Source organism: Haematobia irritans, chromosome 3 (genome assembly GCF_050003625.1).
Source record: "Haematobia irritans isolate KBUSLIRL chromosome 3, ASM5000362v1, whole genome shotgun sequence".
NCBI lineage: Eukaryota > Metazoa > Arthropoda > Insecta > Diptera > Muscidae > Haematobia > Haematobia irritans.
Window position 1 is genome coordinate 56205075 of NC_134399.1, and position 20218 is coordinate 56225292.

The 20218-nt window shown below is 35.4% G+C and overlaps 1 long non-coding RNA gene across 1 annotated transcript; it reads left to right on the top strand.

Moving 5' to 3' along the window:
• Positions 1 to 19494: 19494 nt before the first annotated feature.
• LOC142232098 (uncharacterized) lies at positions 19495 to 20161 on the top strand. Its single transcript, XR_012721024.1, has 2 exons — positions 19495 to 19597; positions 19663 to 20161. It is a non-coding gene; the product is annotated as an uncharacterized LOC142232098 (long non-coding RNA).
• The last annotated feature ends 57 nt before the right edge of the window (positions 20162 to 20218 follow it).

Consider the following 20218-nt stretch of genomic DNA (forward strand, 5'->3'; position numbering starts at 1 on the left):
ATTTCTTAGTTCAAAAACCCAAATTATAATAAATACTTCAAAAAAAGTTTTGTTTTTTTTTTAATTTCAAAAAAAAAATACTTTAAATCCTTGAAGTAAATATCACCCTAGTGAAATCTTTCAAACGTGGACACTCACGGTCGCCTTAATTTTGTCCATATTTGGGGGGGTGTCCTCTTATAAGGGGTTAATTTCAATGCGATAATATAGCAAACGTCTCACGAAACCTGTCCTGGTTTGAGAGATTTCCGCTTTCAGAGTGTCCAAGTTTGAGAAGTTTCACTGTATTTGCTAAGCTATAAGTTTGTTTAGCCTTAAGCCATAATTTGAAGCCATATATTCAATATTTCATTTAATTTACATATATTTTCTTCCAATCCAATGGATTTTCCTTTGCATTAAAGATAATTAAACTTACTTCAAAGAAACGCATATTAAATAAGTAGCTAGGCACATCCTTTTAAAATAGTAAAAATGAAATACGTATATAAAGATTGATTTTATTTTCCCTTGCTGCGTTGGTGAGTTCCACACATCACATGAGTAATGACAGTATTTTCATTATAATGTCTGCGAATCTTTACGTCTCCCTCCCTAACTAAGGATGTTATATTCCGAAAAATGACATAAAAATGAACTTTAAAGGTGTCTTTTAAGACTTACATCCTTATTATCAATATGCAAATAGGGAGGAGTATCTTTATGAGCAATGGATATCTCCACCCATACGCAATCATAAAGCAGCATTCTCATGAACACTTTGCAAGGAAGTATACGAACAGTTGAAGGGACAAATGAACTTCCCCACTGTTTGCAAACAAGGGGCCTTGCTATGGGTGTTAAGGCTAATGGTCGTATGAAAAGGAGGAGATGGAGCTACTGAACAAATATTTGATTTATGATTAACTTTTACTTTTCCGTGTCTTATCCTTGTCATATGATTACCAGAACATATGCATTAGAGAGGCCCTCAAAGTGAGACCTTTCCTCGTGTACATTGTTTTTACATGGTAAATCGAGTTCCATATTTGTTCATTTATATGTAAATATGCTCACGGTAAAGTTTACAATACTCTGTTATCTCCAAAGACTTTGTTACGGAGACCTTTCTTCGAGAGAAAAAAAATACCATTACAATTAAAGCCAGCTGCATTGAAAAAATGACATGTGACAACTTCAATCATGGCCCGTAAAACATGGAGCGAAAGAGTGTAATGTGTTAAAAGATGTCGTATGTCAACTTTTGTAAAAATCGACATTGATGTAATGGCTTTTGAGAGTACTGATTTTGAAACTTTTGAATAAAAAAACTGTCCCCTTGAGGCATTGTTGATACGTTTAAATGAAGATCTTTGACATTCATATTAAATTTGATATGTGATAATATGAGCAATGCAGGAGGCTTATGTATAAATATATTGAGATCTTTCTTTTGACAGTGCAGATGCTTCAAACAAGTTTTGGTAAAAAGTTAAGCATAAATTTGTCATTCGTCGAAATGGATATATTTCAAACCTCTATACGCATGTGATTGACAGGTTACATCATCAATAATAGGCCACCCGGTCCGCAATTCCTTGAAAATGTTTGATTTTATATTGTAATAAGTTGTTTGGTCTCAGACCCCATAAAGCAGAGCATCCCAACCCAATTTTCTTTATATTCTTTATAAATAAACAAAAAATGTTAACAAACCCTACAAATATGTCTAACAATGATTAAAAATAAACTTAAAATAAAAATGTTAAAAAATATTAATATAAAAGAGTGTATCAATTAGTAGGAAATTTGGCAATTTTTCTGTTCGTTAGCTAGTTTTCTAATATTTGGTACTAGTACAGATAAAGTGCATCTATTTTGACTTTATGTCTAAAAGTGACGAAAATTGTATCAACTGTTTTTGATATTTTAGCAAGAAATTTAGCCGTTGGCAATAAAGGTAGTAAACGACTAATAATGGGCAACCTACAAGAAAATATAGAATTGCACTTGTACTTTTTTCTCACTTTCTTTGTAAATTAACATTTCGAAATTTACGAATGGTACCGACTTTTGTAGTGTTGATATTTCGTTGAACTTAAAACTTTGATGCAAAAACCACGTTTGAAAAACGGGTATCACAATTTTTTTGTTTGTTTTTGCAATCAAAAAATACTTATTATTAAAAAATCACAGTTCATTTCGTCAAACCTTTTCTGAAGAGCGAGCCACTATAGTGGTGGTAGGTTAGGTTGTTTTGATTCAAGCTCGCTTAGAATATTCATTCCATTGTGATACCACAGTAACTTGAAATACCTATTACATATTGGTATTTCCATTTTTCCAACATTTCTGGCGCCATGTGACCTTACTAAAAACTCCGAAATGTGTGACTTTAGTCGCATGCATGAGACTAAAGTCTGTTCCTATCTTACTGAATGCGCCTGAAATACACATGCACTTCAGCTCTTTTTCGATCAACGAACTAGTTCGGTCAGTTAGTTCATTCGTTCATTTTCGGTCAGTGACTGGTCCATTTAACATATTAGCCTTGCGTTGATTTATGCATCCTAAAAAACCCATGCGAAAAGAATCCCGAACATCTTATGCGTAAAAATATCGATATTAGCGTAAAGGCAGAAAATTGTCCAATTATCAAGGAAAGTGAAAATAACTGAGCGAACAAACTGATACAATGTGCTTAATTTGCTAAACTGACATGGTGAACGGAAAAGAACGATAGATGTGAACTAGTTCAGCTCGCTCATTTCAGTGAACCGTTCAATTGAACTAGTTCCTTCGCGAACTACTCAACTCTAGCTGGGAGTACAAAACAATGCAGTTCACTAGATGGGATGTGTGTCATTTTGGATTGGGTATAAATGTAATAACAATACCAAAGTTCGATTTTATCCCCATCGCTACCATAGACTGTTAAGTGGGCCTATAAGAATCGCCAACTGTGATGGGGAAATCCACACAAAAATTGAAAGTATTTTGTTAGAAGAGCCTTCGTGATATTTTGTGAAACACCAAGTGTTAATAACTTTTTATAAATTATTCGATTAAAACCAAACAAATCAGTGCTGAAACCATTATTATTACACATAAAATTGTGAAAAGTATATTGGCAAACAATTTTCGATATTCAAAATTCTTGTAATTGTGAAAAAAGTTGAGTTTGAATAATATAAACTTCTAGGATATTCCAAACAGAATGAATGAAAAATATTGGCAAGAATATATAAGTAGACATTTTTTCATATTGCAATAGTATAGCATACTGATTTAAAATTATGTTCTTCAAAACCCCTTTTCAATCATAAAATGCAATGCATTCACAGAGGTTTGTCCAATAGTTTGCTGAGGAGTATGCTATAGCCTCTTCCACTTTAATCCCCTTATTTGAATACCAGTTTCTTTGTTCATTTGAATACCAGTTTCTTTGTTCATTCGAACTATATTCTGTACCTTGCTCAACCGTGAACTTAGATATAGATGTTCCAGAGAGAGATACTAATACAAAAATTATTTAACTATGGCATCCAAGATAAAGAACTGAATTGGTTTATATCTTATCTTGAAGGAAGAAGACAAGTTACAACAGTGAATGTTACACGATCTGAATCTGTGGGCAATGACTTTGAGGTCCTAAAGGGATCTAGGAGCATTGGTATTCATTATATATAAATGATATGCCAAATATACTAAATAAATCGGAGACTATACTTTATGCGAATGATACACTAATTTTTAAAGATGCAGAATTTTGTATATGATATAAACAATATAAATATTAGGTTAAAAATAAACAAGTTAAAATTAAAGGAATCGAAAACTAAAATAATGGAAATAAACATAGAAAGTGATAAAATATTCAAGATAAATAATGAAATAATCGAAAAAGTTAAATATATTTAGTACCTTGAGTTCATAATAGACAATTAATTAAAATTGAAAGACTATGTTGATTCCATATGTAAAAAAAATTGTAAAAAAAATTGGACGAATTAGAAATCAAATATCAATAAACACAGCAATTAATGTATACAATACAATAATTAACCCACATTTTGAATGCGGCTCGACAATTCTGTTCACTTGTTGGATGGCCCATCGGTGTCAAACGCAGTCTGATAGTTCCCAAAATGAGGAATAAACGAAGTAAATAGAGGAATTACTATTTCTCTCTGAGAAACGTTTTTACAATTTTTCTATTATATCCAAAATTTAAAAATTTTTGATACACCAGATGATTTATAATCAAATTAAATATCCAAAAGTTTATATTTGCACAACAAATTGTGACCAAAACCGCAAAATTACAAAATTTACTTTTGTGAATTTTTTCTCTTTACGAAAAACACAAAACGAAATGTCAGAAAATGCATTTGGGCTTCAACATTTTCTGGTCGGAGAGCGATGGCTCATCTATTACTTAGTTATCTATGCTAAGTACACTACAATGGTTGGATATTAATCAAAGACTTCAATTCAACACAATTATATTTATACAAAAAATGCGAAACGGAAACACACCACAATACCTTTCAGAACAAATTCAATACGTATCGGATGCACGACCCTCTATGTTACGAAATACACACAATTTTAGGCTGAGAAGACTGGGAACCGAAAGGAAGCAAAGATCACTATTTTATAAAAGACTACAATTATATAATAGATACCTAATTGTATCAAAAATGAAACAAATATTATCTGTCTGGAGCACAGCTGGGTACAAACCATATGCTAAAGTTGACCAAAATATATGTGCATATTTGTATAAAGTTTATATGAAATAATTAAAAAAAAACTAAAAGTATCTTAAACCAAATATATTTACATTTGTAATTAGTGGCAGATTTTGAAGAAAAATACAAATTTCTTACATTTAAAGCACCTACCTTGAAATTCCTTAAAGATTACTTTCCAAAGCATGCAGTTTTTGTCTGTTCTTCGTTCTCGACTTCTCTCTTTGATAATTTAGCATCTTCTAACAGCAAGCGATTTTTTTCTTCCTTTATTTGAAGTCTATAGATATATACATCCTTACAGACTAATATGTACATTATTACTTATCTATTTAGATGTAAAATAATATTTCTTTTTAACGATTCTCTATTCTCAGACAAGTTTATTATACCGTAAAGTTGATTAAATTGTACGCATAATCGACGAAAGGGGTCGTTATTGGCATAATTGGCTCCAAAGTATGAAATACGCAAAAGTTCAAAATTTCTGCTCGGTCTGATCGGAACGTTGATCAGAATTCTACTAAGAAGAAATTCTGATTCAATTTTTCCCTGAATAATATTCATAACAAAAGTCACATTTAACATCGTCCTCCTACTTGACAATGAGGGTAATCTTATAATATTTAGTCTATATTCGTATGACGGAAGTGAGCTGTGGTTCCACCCACGTCCACGAAGACAAAATAGAAGGAATTGCTTCTGAACAGATTCAATCATATTCTTAAAAATGGCGTAATAGGGGTCCCAAACTACGGAACCGTATTCCAGGTTCGGTCTTACCAATGAAGTGTATAAAGTTTTCGTGACTAAGGGATCGTTGAATTCTTTGCTCCACCGTTTCATGAAGCCAAGGGCAGTGTAAGCTTTACTAACTACCATTAGAATATGCTTACGAAAGTTTAGACGTTGATCCATAAGTAAACCTAGATCCTTATAGGAATCGACAGCTTCTAGTTCATTAGATCCGAAAAAATAATTAGTATTTAGAGGAGTTCCTCTTGAAAATCGCATTAATTTACACTTAGATATGTTTAATTCCATCAAATTAACATCACACCATTTATTTTTAACCATATTGCAGTCCAGTTCGTACACCCATAGAAAAATTATTACCATATGGGCTCAAATCGATACCGTACGTTATTGATAGTTAGCCAACCCAGTATGGTACAATACCGAATGGTACAGGCGGTACGCAAACCATGAAAGTACCATTCGGTATTATGAAAGTACCTATATGGTATTGAAAATAATACCTAAGCGGTACTATTATTTATACCATAAAGGTATTGATGTAAAGGGTGATTCTTTTGAGGTTAGGATTTTCATGCATTAGTATTTGACAGATCACGTGGGATTTCAGACATGGTGTCAAAGAGGAAGATGCTCAGTATGCTTTGACATTTCATCATGAATAGACTTACGATCTGCCACAACGTCGAATTTTCAGTGAATGGGCCCTAGAAAAGTTGGCAGAAAATCCGCTTTTTTATCGACAAATTTTGTTCAGCGATGAGGCTCATTTCTGGTTAAATGGCTACGTAAATAAGCAAAATTGCCGCATTTGGAGTGAAGAGCAACCAGAAGCCGTTCAAGAACTGCCCATGCATCCCGAAAAATGCACTGTTTGGTTTGGCTGGTGGAATCATTGGACCGTATTTTTTCAAAGATGCTGTTGGACGCAACGTTACGGTGAATGGCGATCGCTATCGTTCGATGCTAACAAACTTTTTGTTGCCAAAAATGGAAGAACTGAACTTGGTTGACATGTGGTTTCAACAAGATGGCGCTACATGCCACACAGCTCGCGATTCTATGGCCATTTTGAGGGAAAACTTCGGAGAACAATTCATCTCAAGAAATGGACCGGTAAGTTGGCCACCAAGATCATGCGATTTGACGCCTTTAGACTATTTTTTGTGGGGCTACGTCAAGTCTAAAGTCTACAGAAATAAGCCAGCAACTATTCCAGCTTTGGAAGACAACATTTCCGAAGAAATTCGGGCTATTCCGGCCGAAATGCTCGAAAAAGTTGCCCAAAATTGGACTTTCCGAATGGACCACCTAAGATGCAGCCGCGGTCAACATTTAAATGAAATTATCTTCAAAAAGTAAATGTCATGGACCAATCTAACGTTTCAAATAAAGAACCGATGAGATTTTGCAAATTTTATGCGTTTTTAAAAAAAAAAAAGTTATCAAGCTCTTAACAAATCACCCTTTATAAACAGTGCGGTATTACCAAATAATACCTAAATGGTATTGATTTAATAATATTTAGCCCTTTCCGACCTATAGCCGATCCACGTGATAGATTTTCCTAAATTTTTGAATTCTGTTATTTATGAGTACATAGAACATTTTAAATTATTAAGTTTGTTCAGTTTGATCCTGTATCCTGTTTTTTTCAGGATACGCACAATTGTTGCAGTCCGCTAAATTCCGGTAAAAGTCCGGACGTAAAAATATCAAAACACACAAAATAATCACGAAGTTACTGTTTGCATACAATATTTAATATGTTTTTTTATTGAAAACACTTGTTTGATGAAATATTTCACAATTTAAATAATTTTAATTTATTTGCAAAGTTACTTCTTCCACTCATTTTTACAAATGCGCAAAGTACACTGCTGAAACTACAAAATTAATAGGAAAAGCAAATATTTATAACGGTTCTTCACATTCTTAAGGCCGGTACTCTGTTTGTTGGTGCGAAAAAAGTTCCACTCAATCATTGTTTCGCGTTGAAAAATGATAGTGTTGACAATATATTTTGAAGAAAAAAACAGCCATTTTGGAACTTTTCGCGTTTATTTCATCAAAATGTATTGTCAACATCGCAAAATGTCACGAAATGATTACATATACATAGACAACTAGTGGCTCGATTTACACACATACACGCATACATAATAATTAAATTGAAAAAGAAGAAGCAGAAGTTATTTTACAAATAACTTTGGATTTAAAAAATCTAATTTTACAATGCTTTACAATTATATTTTTTGGACATAGCAATTAATTCTTGTGATTCCATTCATTGCTACCCCTGTACTATACATGTTGGTTAAAGTTCTAATGCTTGGTTGGTTGAAGTCAATTGCTGTACTCCTTTTGTTAACATTTTGTTTTGTGTTTGTTATTCCGATGCCCAGTACAAATGAAACGATTGTAAAATATAATTCACCAAATATAGCTTTTATTTTGTTAACATTTGTGATTAAATTTCATGTTTTATACATTATTTATGTTCTACAAGCGGCTAGATGTTGGTTGCTAGTTTATTACGGAAATACAACTCCATGTTATACTTTGTTTTCTCAATCGATCAGATTACATTTTTAAATAATAATCCGATTCACTTTTGCATTATAAATTCACCAAAATCAGTTTAATAAATAAATTATTTCTTAATTCACATTGCAAATGGCGCCATGTTATGAAAATACTGACTGATCGATTTACGTCAGTTTTTCAACTCGAAAAAAACAAAGTATCACAAATGGAAAAAATTTCGCTAGTTTTTCGCATTTTTTGGTTTTGTATGGAGTTTCGAAAACCGAACAGAGTACCGGCCTTTAGACAAAGAGAGAGCATATACAATTATTGTTTTGCCGCTCTTATCGCAGTACGTCATATATTAAAGAAATTATAGAGCCTTAAACTTACCCGCACAATTGTGCGTACACGGTCGGAGGGTTAGCTTAATAAAACACACGTAAAATGTCTTTGTTACGTACTTCATTTAATACATAACATACAAAAACCTAATCATTTCTCCATGCAATTCAGGCACGGCATATCTCAAGACATTTCTCCATGCAAAGTTTTTCTCCCAATTTAGCTCCATGTCGCAATTCAGGCACTGCATCCCTCAAGTCGTCTGTTGTTGTATTTGGAAGGTTTTTGTATGTCAGTTGCGCATCTAATTAAAGGATGCTCGAATTAGAAAACATAAATAATGCTAAGAAATATTATACTTACCTATACTTCGCTATTTCGAATAATGGGCTTTATGCGCTTTACAGACTATCAGTTATTCCGGACGACAGTGCTCGTGTCGAACATATCCCATATATTGTGCACATTATAAGTTAAGTCCGAAGGCATAATCGATACTGCTGCATGTTTATGGGATCGATAACACATTTACCGATTATTTAGTCATCGCCGACAAGTCGTATCGATCCGACACACTGTAAGATTCTTTATAAACACCGACATTCCGTCCGGAATAACTGATAGTCTGTAAAGCGCATTACAGACTATCAGTTATTCCGGACGACATTGCTCGTGTCGAACATATCCCATATATTGTCCACATTATAGATAAAGTCCGAAGGCATAATCGATACTGTTGCATGTTTATGGGATCGATAACACATTTACCGATTATTTAGTCATCGCCGACAAGTCGTATCGATCCGACACACTATAAGATTCTTTACAAACACCGACATTCCGTCCGGAATAACTGTAAAGCGCATTACTCTGCATAAAATTTTGAAAGGTATATTGATGAACAATTTTTGACTTTCCAAATGAAATAAAGTGATTGGTTTTCAGATATTTTTGCAGACACGCTGCCTCCATCGAGAATAAAAACACTGGCTGTTAGACGCTGCAACATGTAACTCAACATCATTCTATTATTAATGCAAAAAATTATGTTAAATGTATTGTGATAGTGGTATAAATGTTATATTTATAAATATTTAATCAAATAAATAAACATCTAAAGAATCGTGTTTTACTTGACCACAATGATTCTTTTACAACTATCTTAAAATGCACTTTTTCTGATTGTTTTTTGGAGCTATTATTGGCGTCGTTATAAATTTATCTAAAAAGGCTAATAATTGCACTCATGCGAAACTTTTTTGTAGTAACTTGGCGTGGTACAACTTCTCAATAGTGACTGCGCTTTTCCGACAGGATGAGCGTTTTTCAAATGCAACAACTTTTCAGTTTGAAGGCAGGTATGCACCTCTAGCGAAATTTTCGGTAGCAAAAATTTATTTAAGTCTACAACAAAAAAACAGGACTGTGTACACAAATTGTAAAGCAGCTAATCGCTTTTAAAAATTGTTAATATATGTTCCAAATATTTCTCAAATAAATTGTTTATTATTTACAGACCTTTTAAAACTCTTACGCACACAATAGCTCCGTTCGAGAACCCGATAATTTTTGATAATTATTACAAATTTTTACTGGAAGTCGTTCGTTTACACCAAAACGCCAACAAAAGAGAGCCGGAGAGAGACAACATTTGACAGTTATGAGATAGAGAAATTGCAAGTTTTTGCTAGAGATTTTTTCCCCAGTAAAATCTTGCAAACCATAGCATAGTTTGTCAGCTGGTTTATGATAACAAACAAAGTACCAATACAATGTACATGTTCGGCAACTACGATTGGAAGTTAAATATACAGGATTTATTTTTTGTTTTCAATGTTTTAGCAGCTGAAATTTTCAATGTGCAAATAGTTACTGGATACCGTTCGTGTACTTTTCAGCAATTTTAAGCAAAGAGTGTAAAATACACTCTTACTCTCTTGCTAGTTTTTACTGGATATTTTTTACTGGAAAAGTACGCGAACAGACCTAATGATTGTAATAAATTAAATGTTTGCTGCCAAAATATGCTTTTGACAACCCTGTTATTTTCATTATGCGCTTTACAGACTATCAGTTATTCCGGACGGAATGTTGGTGTTTGTGAAGAATCTTACAGTGTGTCAGATCGACACGACTTGTCGGCGATGACTAAATAATCGGTAAATGTGTTATCGATCCCATAAACATGCAGCATATCGATTATGCCTTCGGACTTAACTGATAATGTGTCCAATATATGCGATATGTTCGACACGAGCACTGTCGTCCGAAATATCTGATAATCTGTAAAGGGCATTAGAGGTGCGTACCAGCTTACGAAATTGAACGCTACCGAAAATTTCGTTAGCATAAATAGCAATGCATTTCTTATGGGAATGAAATTTTTCGCTAGAGGTGCATACCGGCCTTGAGGGTAAATATAATTTTCAACATAAATTCAACTTGACTTGAAATAGCTCATCTTCAATACATCTTCAAATTGTTTGCGAATTACTTCCAATTTGCCAAAATGTTGACGAAATCTTTGAAAAGTTGTTGAAGATAATATGAGAAAACTTTGACAAAACACTACACAAAAAAAAAATTTTTCTGATTCAATCACGAAATTAATTGATCCAATTAATTTTTTAATTGAAATGTCTTCAATCACAGAATTGATAGTATCAATTAAAAAATTAATTGACAGTCAATTAAAAAATTAATTGATCCAATTAAATATTTAATTGATACTATTAATTTGTGTGATTGATTTTTATTTCAATTAAAAAATTTGTTGAATCAATTAAATTTTTAATTGAATATTTTTTAAAACTCAATTAAGATTTTAATTGGAAAAATTTTCGTGAAATTTTTTTCTGTGTACCCTAAAATGCAACGAAAAAACCATGTGGTTTTCAATACTTATTTGTGCAACGAAGTTCGTGGTCAATTGCAAGAAATAAAAAAATGGAAAATTTTAGACAAATAACCAAATAGTTTATAAAAATAGGTAAGTGAAAAAAAAATGAAATAAAACTTTAAGGAAATCACGAAATGTATATCTCTTTGCAGAAAATTAAAATTATGGATTCTACGTTCTTGAAAACATTAAAAACCGATGAAAAAATGGTGGACAATTAACTGGAACTGCTTCAAATAGTTTATAATAATTGGTACGTCAATATGAAAAATTAAATCAACACTTTAGAGAAGTCACTAAATTTAAATCTCTTTGCAGAAAACCAAAATCTTTGGATGCTACATTCTTGCAAACATTAAGAAGCTGACCAATGAAAAATGAGTGGCTTATCGACAAGAAAAAGTTTCCAGAAACATTACAAGTGCAACCAATTAAAATTGTTAAAAACAACAAACTTCTGGATGAAAATGGGCATCACATCGTCAGTTTAATTCATATGCTATTATCAGTTTAAAATGGATATTTTGTGAATTCCTTCTGCTGGAAATCAATTCTAACACGCGGTCCAGTACGTTCCTAATTTCAAATTGCCCGCTTGTTAATAAATTTTAATGCTGTTTTATGACACCAAGAGGAAGGAAAACGAATTATCAATGCAAAAGTGTTTACTAATAATGTTTAAGATATTTAAAGTTTTGTTGTTTGTTTTTTTTTTCTTATTTGTTGATATGTTTAATAAGATTATTATTTATCAATTGGTATTGTAGTGTATTATGTAGTGTAGTGTATTATTATATATTTTATTTTGATGAAAATTAATAAATTATACAAAATTCATAGAATTTTGGCTTTGACTTTCAATTTGAAGTGGGGATATCATTCATACAAATTTAGGTTGAAAAGTATTTGCAACGATGTTAATTTTGAATTTGACTCGCATCGAAAATTGTTTGACAAATTATTGAGTAGCGATGCATTTCAATTTGAGGATAACACTTGAGATATTATTGCTAATGTGTTGAATTTCACTGTTGAGGGTAATGTCTGTTTTTTGTTGAGAACGCGATTTTCTCAACAATTTCTCAACTTGAATATTACCCTAATCCTTTGAAAAAATGTTTGAAAAATTGTTGAAATTTAGCATTTTTCAAACGTTTGTGTTTATTGGGTAAGTTTATCCGGACGACAGTGCTCGTGTCGAACGTATGATATATGTTCGACACGAGCACTGTCGCACTGTGGCCACATTATAAGTTAAGTCCGAAGGCATAATCGATACTGCTGCATGTTTATGGGATCGATAACACATTTACCGATGACTAAATAGTCATCGCCGACAATTCGTATCGATTGGACACACTATAAAATTCTTTACAAACACAGACATTCCGTCCGGAAAAACTTATAGTCTGTAGTACGCATAAGTCTATCTTATATACGTGTCAGCTGTTTGATTTTGATATCCGACCAAAGATTATCTGAAATAACAAGATGTCTATATGCTTCCTCTTTTTTTTCCAATAGGCTCGTGAGTTTAGGTTCATACATGTATGAGAGAGTTGGAAAAAAAATGGGTATGATGTTACGAATCTAAAAAAGAAAAGAAAATGAAGAATTTTCAATTTGGTTAATAGGCCTGTTTCTGCACTCTTTTCATTCAACATTTATGCCAAAAGAAATTACTTCAAGTAAATTGTGTTTATTTTTATTTTGTTGTGTCTTTATTGGTACCGTATCTTTACAAATTACATTGCCATACAAGACATAATTACAAATATGGTTTATTTATAATTATACGATGATAAAAATGGCAATTTTAACGAATAAACTGGAACTTTTTTTTTTATTTATTTATTTAGTGTAAAATTAATTTACAAAAAATATAAAAAGTAACATTAGGACTGGTTGCCAGGACCTTCACCTAAAATATTTAATAATTGTTTATTGCTTGTAAGATAAAATTTTAAATCATTATATATTTCTAAGAATGCTAGCTGGTAGGTGAGATTTCAGTTGGGAGTAATCAATTTCCTGAATAGATGCTGTAAGCGATTTTGAGTAGTTATTGTTGTTGAAGCAGGATAGTAGATGGTTCATGTTTAACGGGTTATTACAGTTTGGACAAGCGGGGGGTTGCTGATTTTTCATGATGTGTTCGTGAGTTAGCTTGGAATGACCTAATCGTAGTCTGATGAGGACTTTTTGTTGTTGTCTAGATAGTTGGCTCGGATAAATCGGTTTTGAAAAATTGGGATTGATTGATTTATAATATGCATTTGCGCCAATTTGGGTTTCTTGCTTTAGTTGTGGATATATTAGGTTCATCAGATCTTTCTTCGTGTAGTTGTTAATCATTATTGTGGGTGAATTGCTAGCTAATTTAGCGGTCTTATCAGCGAATTCGTTTACCTTAATGTTAACATGAGCTGGTGTGTATAGGATTTTGGTATTTTTGCTACGCACTAGTTGTTCTTTAACACGGCTTATGAATGGGTCGGAGGGGTTAATTGAGCTTAGCGATTTAATTGAAGAATTGCTATCAGTGCATATAAGAAGTTTTTCCTTTGATGGCTTTAACTTTAGAGCTTCTTCGATGGCTGTTAATTCTGATGTGAAAATTGAGGTGTAATGTTGTACTGAGCCTATTTTAAGGACATGATTGTTTTCGTCTACTAAGGCAAATGAATTTGCTTTAATAGTTTTCGAGCCATCACAGTACCAAATGGTGTATCCTTGGGATTTGAATTCGTTAATTTGTTCTAAATGAAGTTGCTGGAGCTCCTCTAGAGACGAGTATTTTTTTCTACCATCTATGTTATTTACGAAAAAATGGTTCGTGTCCACCCATGGAGGTTGCATGACGCGAAATCTGGATGGTTTATTTAAAGAAATTGAGAACTCTTCTATCATGTCAGATATTTGTGCAATAGTTGTAGGAATTTTTGGTTTCCGTTTAATTTTCCTGTAGTTATTAGCGTCATTATATATTATGTTAGATCTAATTTGAGAAGTTTTAAAAATTTGATTCGCCAGAAGTGATTTAAGCCTTTGCTCGATCGATGGTAAGTCTAGTTCGGCTAAGATATTGTTAATCGGGGTGGTTCGGAAAGCTTGGGAAATTATGCGTATCGATTGGTGATAGTATCGTGTTATTGGAACTAATTGCGAATTTGGGGATTTTCCGTATATGATTAGTGCATAGTCGAGTTTGCTCAGTATTATGGATTTAAATATATTAGTCAGGCTTCTTATATGGCTCTCACTGTGCATTCCACAAATACTTTTTAAAATGTTAGTTCTTTTAGATAAACTTTTACTGACAAATTTTATGTGATTTACCCAATTAAATCTATTGTTAAAGTGTAGACCCAAAATTCTTAGTTCAGAAACATCCTCGAAATTGGCATTGCCTATAGTAAAATCACCCATTGAGCATTTTTGTTTTCTACATACATGTAGATGCTTGCATTTCTTCTCTGATATCTTCGAGCCAGAAATTGTGCTCCATTTAGAAAGGTCTTCGGTGACGGAGGTTATAATATTTTGAACTTTCTGTTTTGTTTTGGTTGTGGTATACAGGTACAAAGATTATAGATTTGAGGAAGATTGGCTTGCGTCATACCAAATGTTGCATTTACCACATTAGTTTAATACATGTTTGTAATCTTTTAGTTGTTTTTCGTTTTGATTTTTTAAATGAAAAATTTAATTTTCTAAATGAAACAATGTTAAATTTTAGGCAACAACAAAAAAATTACATTATCCTCTTTATGGAAATTTATTTCGTGCCCTTAATTTCTTTTTATTTGCATTTTAATGCTATGTCAATACTTGTCGTATACGCGTTTGGTTCGAGTATTAAACTAATGTGGTAAATGGTTTGATGTGCTCAGTAGCCAATCTCCCATCTTCCTCTTCTATAATCTTTGTACAGGTTGTTGTTGTTGTTGTAACAGTTTATTGTGATCTCATCCATTTCATGTTATACGCTTGGTACATCAGCTTGTTGGCAGATCAAGGAACTCTGCGACTAAGATGGGGTGTGTCCAGAGTGATCTGGTGGTAAGTCGGGTTGGTTTGGCTGGGCAAGAGAAAAGATGACGCGTGTCGTGTGGCCCTTGGTTGCAAATTGGACAAACGTCAGCTACGCTGCTATCAATCACCGACAAGTAGGAATTGAGGCGGCTGCACTTGCCTGATCTTAATTGGGCCAAAACTACCCTTGTCTGCCGTGGGAGGTCTCTTTCCTCCGGTGCTATGGGCGGTGGTCGGACTCCAAGAACAGGATTAACCTTGTAGCTTCTCACCGCTTCAGCTACAGTATCCTCATGAATCCTGTTCAAACCTGCCTGGTACGCTGCTTGATCTAGAGGCTCTCTTTTATAGCGCTGGATCTCGCGCTCTAGATTATGTATATCAACCCTTACGTTCCTGGGTGGTGGTTGTGTATCCATAAGATGGTGGTTTGGATGATTACTGCGATAACAACCCAGGAGATACTGCTTTGACAACATGTAGTTGTGTCTTCGCACAGGGATGATCTTTGTCTCCACATAAAGGTGATCCAGGGGTGTGCTGCGGAGACACCCAGTCGCAGTTCTAAGAGCAGCGTTCTGGCAGGTTTGTATGTTATTCCACTGCGTATCACTGGTCTGCGGTGTCCACACTGGCGCTGCATAGTTTACCACTGACCGGCCAATTGCCTTATAAGTAGTTAGCAAGGTTTCTTTGTCCGCACCCCAAGTACTGCCGGCTAGTGACTTGAGGACCTTGTTTCTACCACGGAGCTTATTACAAATTGCAGTGGCATGGGCAGATGACCTAAAAAGGCTGTCGAATGTGACCCCAAGAATCTTGGGGTAATTTGTGGTCGGAATTATTACTCCATCGACTCTGATATTCAACTGCCTGCGCACTTCTGCCGTCCATGTAGTAAATAGTGTGGCTGAGGATTTGGTGGGGGATATCCTCAAGTTTCTCGCAGTGAAATAACTGGTAAGATTAGCTATGTAGACGTTCAACCGATCGCAAATGTCATCAACATTGGGCCCAGATGCCAAGATTGTACAGTCATCCGCATATGATACAATCTCGACGCCGTCAGGAGGGGGTGGAATCGAGGACATGTAGAGGTTAAACAGTGCCGGAGATATCACCCCACCTTGGGGAACTCCCTGTTTAACTCTACGCGGTCTTGACTTTCTGTCCCTGAATTCCACGTACGACTGGCGTCCACACATATAATTCAGCACCCAACGCTTCGCTCCTGCCGGTAGGGACGTATTCTCGATGTCCTCAAATAATGTAGCATGGTTGACCGTATCGAATGCTTTCGATAGGTCAAGCGCCACGAGGACCGTCCTGTGACACGGCCTGGGCTGGTTAAGTCCCTTATTAATATGTGTCGAAATGGCATGTAAGGCTGTTGTCGTACTATGTACCTTACGGAATCCATGTTGATGGTGGGCAGCTGGAAAATTCTCCACAAGGCTGGGGAGGAGTAATGCCTCAAGTGTCTTGGCTACTGGCGAAAGAAGGGATATCGGTCTGTACGATTCACCTTTGCTCGAATCTTTGCCCGGTTTCAGTAGTGGAATCACCCTTCCCATTTTCCAGACATCGGGTATAATGTGTGATTCCAAAGACAAATTGAGGAGTCTGGTCAGGTACTCAACTCCCAGTATTCCCAGATGCTTCAGCATTAGCATTGAAATTCCGTCAGGGCCCAGCGCCTTAGATGGTTTCGCGCTGTTGATGACATTGGTAACTTCGGCTGCAGTAAATTGTGGTGTGTCATCGGCTCGGAGACCACGTACACGACGGGTGGCTCTCCTTTTCGCTCTATCACTCTCGGGATGCTCGACAAACTGTCGGTTGAAGTATTTGGCGCACCTCTTCGGATCAGTCACAGTCACGTCGCCAAATGTGACTGAAATCCCATCATCCCTTGTGGAGGGGTTCGAGAGGGCTCTAACTGTTGACCACAATTTACCAGTTCCTGTTCCTAAGTTACATTGCTTCAGGTGCTCTAACCAAGTGTTCCGCTTGTGCTCGTCGACTATCTTACTAATCTCTAGATTTAGTTCTCTGATTCTAGGATCAGCAGGGTTAGCACGACGGCGTTCATCACGCTCGTCTGCGAGTCCCGCCGCTTCGGCTGGGAAGTTGGGCCTCACCTGGGCAATTCGACCAGCGGGTATGAAGCGAGCGGCTGCTGCGTTGATGATGTCCCGGAACTCCCTCTGGGCAACATGAACATGTGAGGGGGACGGGAGCTCACTGAAGCGGCGATCGGTGTATTCTCTGAAGCCTTCCCAGTTGGCTTTCTTTTGATTAATAAACGTCCGGCGTTCAGAGGTTATGAAATCGGAGGGTCGGTTGATGGTGAGAATTATGGGGATGTGGTTCGAACCCAATGAAATGACGGGTTGCCAGGAGACGTCATTTATCAGACCAGGCGATGCTAACGATAAATCTGGCGAACTGCTGCAGTCACCCATAATTCTCGTGGGGGCCTCTTCGTTCACCGTGCAAAATGTGGAGTCGTCTATCTGCTCTGCCAAAGCTATGCCCCTCTGGTCATTACCCAGGAGAGAATGCCAAAGTTCATGGTGGGCATTAAAATCTCCTAGAACCAATCGGTTATGCCCGCTCAACAACCACTCAATGTTTGGGCTATAACCAGGAGCACAGCTACCAACCGGCGGTATGTACACATTGTATAGCTCTATCTCGGCAGCCCCACACTTAACTGCTACCCCCATACATTCCATGTACGGGTCATTAGTGTCTAGCACAAGCGTGATAGGTCTATACTGCACGGAACGGTGTAATATGAAAGCCAGGCCACCACCTCCATTTCTTGTGCGATCCTTCCGTAGGACATTGTACCCATCACAATGTCGTAGGCTGCAGGTGGGATTCAGCTTTGTTTCCTGGATCGCCGCGACCCTTATCCTTTTCCGATTCATAAAGTCTACGATCTCACTAATCTTACCACGGAGCCCGTTGCAATTAAATTGCAAAAATGATGCACTCTCCGGAACTGGTACAACAATATTCGGTGTAAGATGCTGCGGCGGAGAATATTGTTGTGCGGGAGAAGTCGGTGGGGTCACATAATCAGATGACCCACTGCTGCTGTCATTGGCACAGCATCCTGCCACGAAGTCAGTTTGACTATACTCCCGCAGCGATGTTAGGCCGGAGCAGTTCCGGAAGTGCACCCATTCCATGCACCGGTTACACCTCACCGAAACCGAGCGATGGTGAATTCGATTTCGGCAGACGGCACAGTACCATGGTCCGGGGTTTTCCTCTATCCCGGCTCGGACCAAAAGCAGGCGGAGAAGGCTCCCCGGGATGCACCTTCTCCAACACGAAAAAACGGACGAGACAACACGTACACTGAGGTGGCAGCCGCTGGCCGATAGCTGGTATCCATCGGGTCAATCCGGTGCGTAGAACCCGCCGCCGTGGGATTGTACAGGTAGAGGTCGTCGACGTATAAACAATGTTGCAATTGTTTATATTTGTTTAAAATTTTGTTTATCTCCTCAAAGGCAATTAAAAAAAGAACTACAGAGAGCGGCGAACCTTGGGGGATGCCATTCTCCAGTTTTGTTATGCGTGATTTGTTCCCATTTGCACATACTTTGAAAGATCTATTAGTAAGGAAACGTTTAATGTAGTTGTATATATTTGTTCCTACCTGCCAATATTCTAATTGTTTTAGGACACAATGAATTCCAATTTTGTCAAATCTATGCTAAAGATGGAGCAGTGATTGTGCCGAGAGAGGTGTTTGGAGAGGAAATATTCCATATGTATTAATCCCAATAAACACAGGATGAGCGTTTTTCAAATGCAACAACTTTTCGGTTTGAGGGTAAATATAATTTTCAACATAAATTCAACTTGACTTGAAATAGCTCATCTTCAATACATCTTCAAATTGTTTGCGAATTACTTCCAATTTTCCAAAATGTTGACGAAATCTTTGAAAAGTTGTTGAAGATAATATGAGAAAACTTTGAAAAAACACTACCCTAAAATGCAACGAAAAAACCATGTGGTTTTCAATACTTATTTGTGCAACGAAGTTCCTGGTCAATTGCAAGAAATAAAAAAATGGAAAATTTTAGACAAATAACCAAATAGTTTATAAAAATAGGTAAGTGAAAATAAAAAATGAAATAAAACTTTAAGGAAATCACTAAATGTATATCTCTTTGCAGAAAATTAAAATTATGGATTCTACGTTCTTGAAAACATTAAAACCCGATGAAAAAATGGTGGACAATTAACTGGAACTGCTTCAAATAGTTTATAATAATTGGTACGTCAATATGAAAAATTAAATCAACACTTTAGAGAAGTCACTAAATTTAAATCTCTTTGCAGAAAACCAAAATCTTTGGATGCTACATTCTTGCAAACATTAAGAAGCTGACCAATGAAAAATGAGTGGCTTATCGACAAGAAAAAGTTTCCAGAAACATTACAAGTGCAACCAATTAAAATTGTTAAAAACAACAAATTGTTGAAATCGACAACTTCTGGATGAAAATGGGCATCACATCGTCAGTTTAATTCATATGCTATTATCAGTTTAAAATGGATATTTTGTGAATTCCTTCTGCTGGAAATCAATTCTAACACGCGGTCCAGTACGTTCCTAATTTCAAATTGCCCGCTTGTTAATAAATTTTAATGCTGTTTTATGACACCAAAAGGAAGGAAAACGAATTATCAATGCAAAAGTGTTTACTAATAATGTTTAAGATATTTAAAGTTTTGTTGTTTGTTTTTTTTTTTATTTGTTGATATGTTTAATAAGATTATTATTTATCAATTGGTATTGTAGTGTATTATGTAGTGTAGTGTATTATTATATATTTTATTTTGATGAAAATTAATAAATTATACAAAATTCATAGAATTTTGGCTTTGGCTTTCA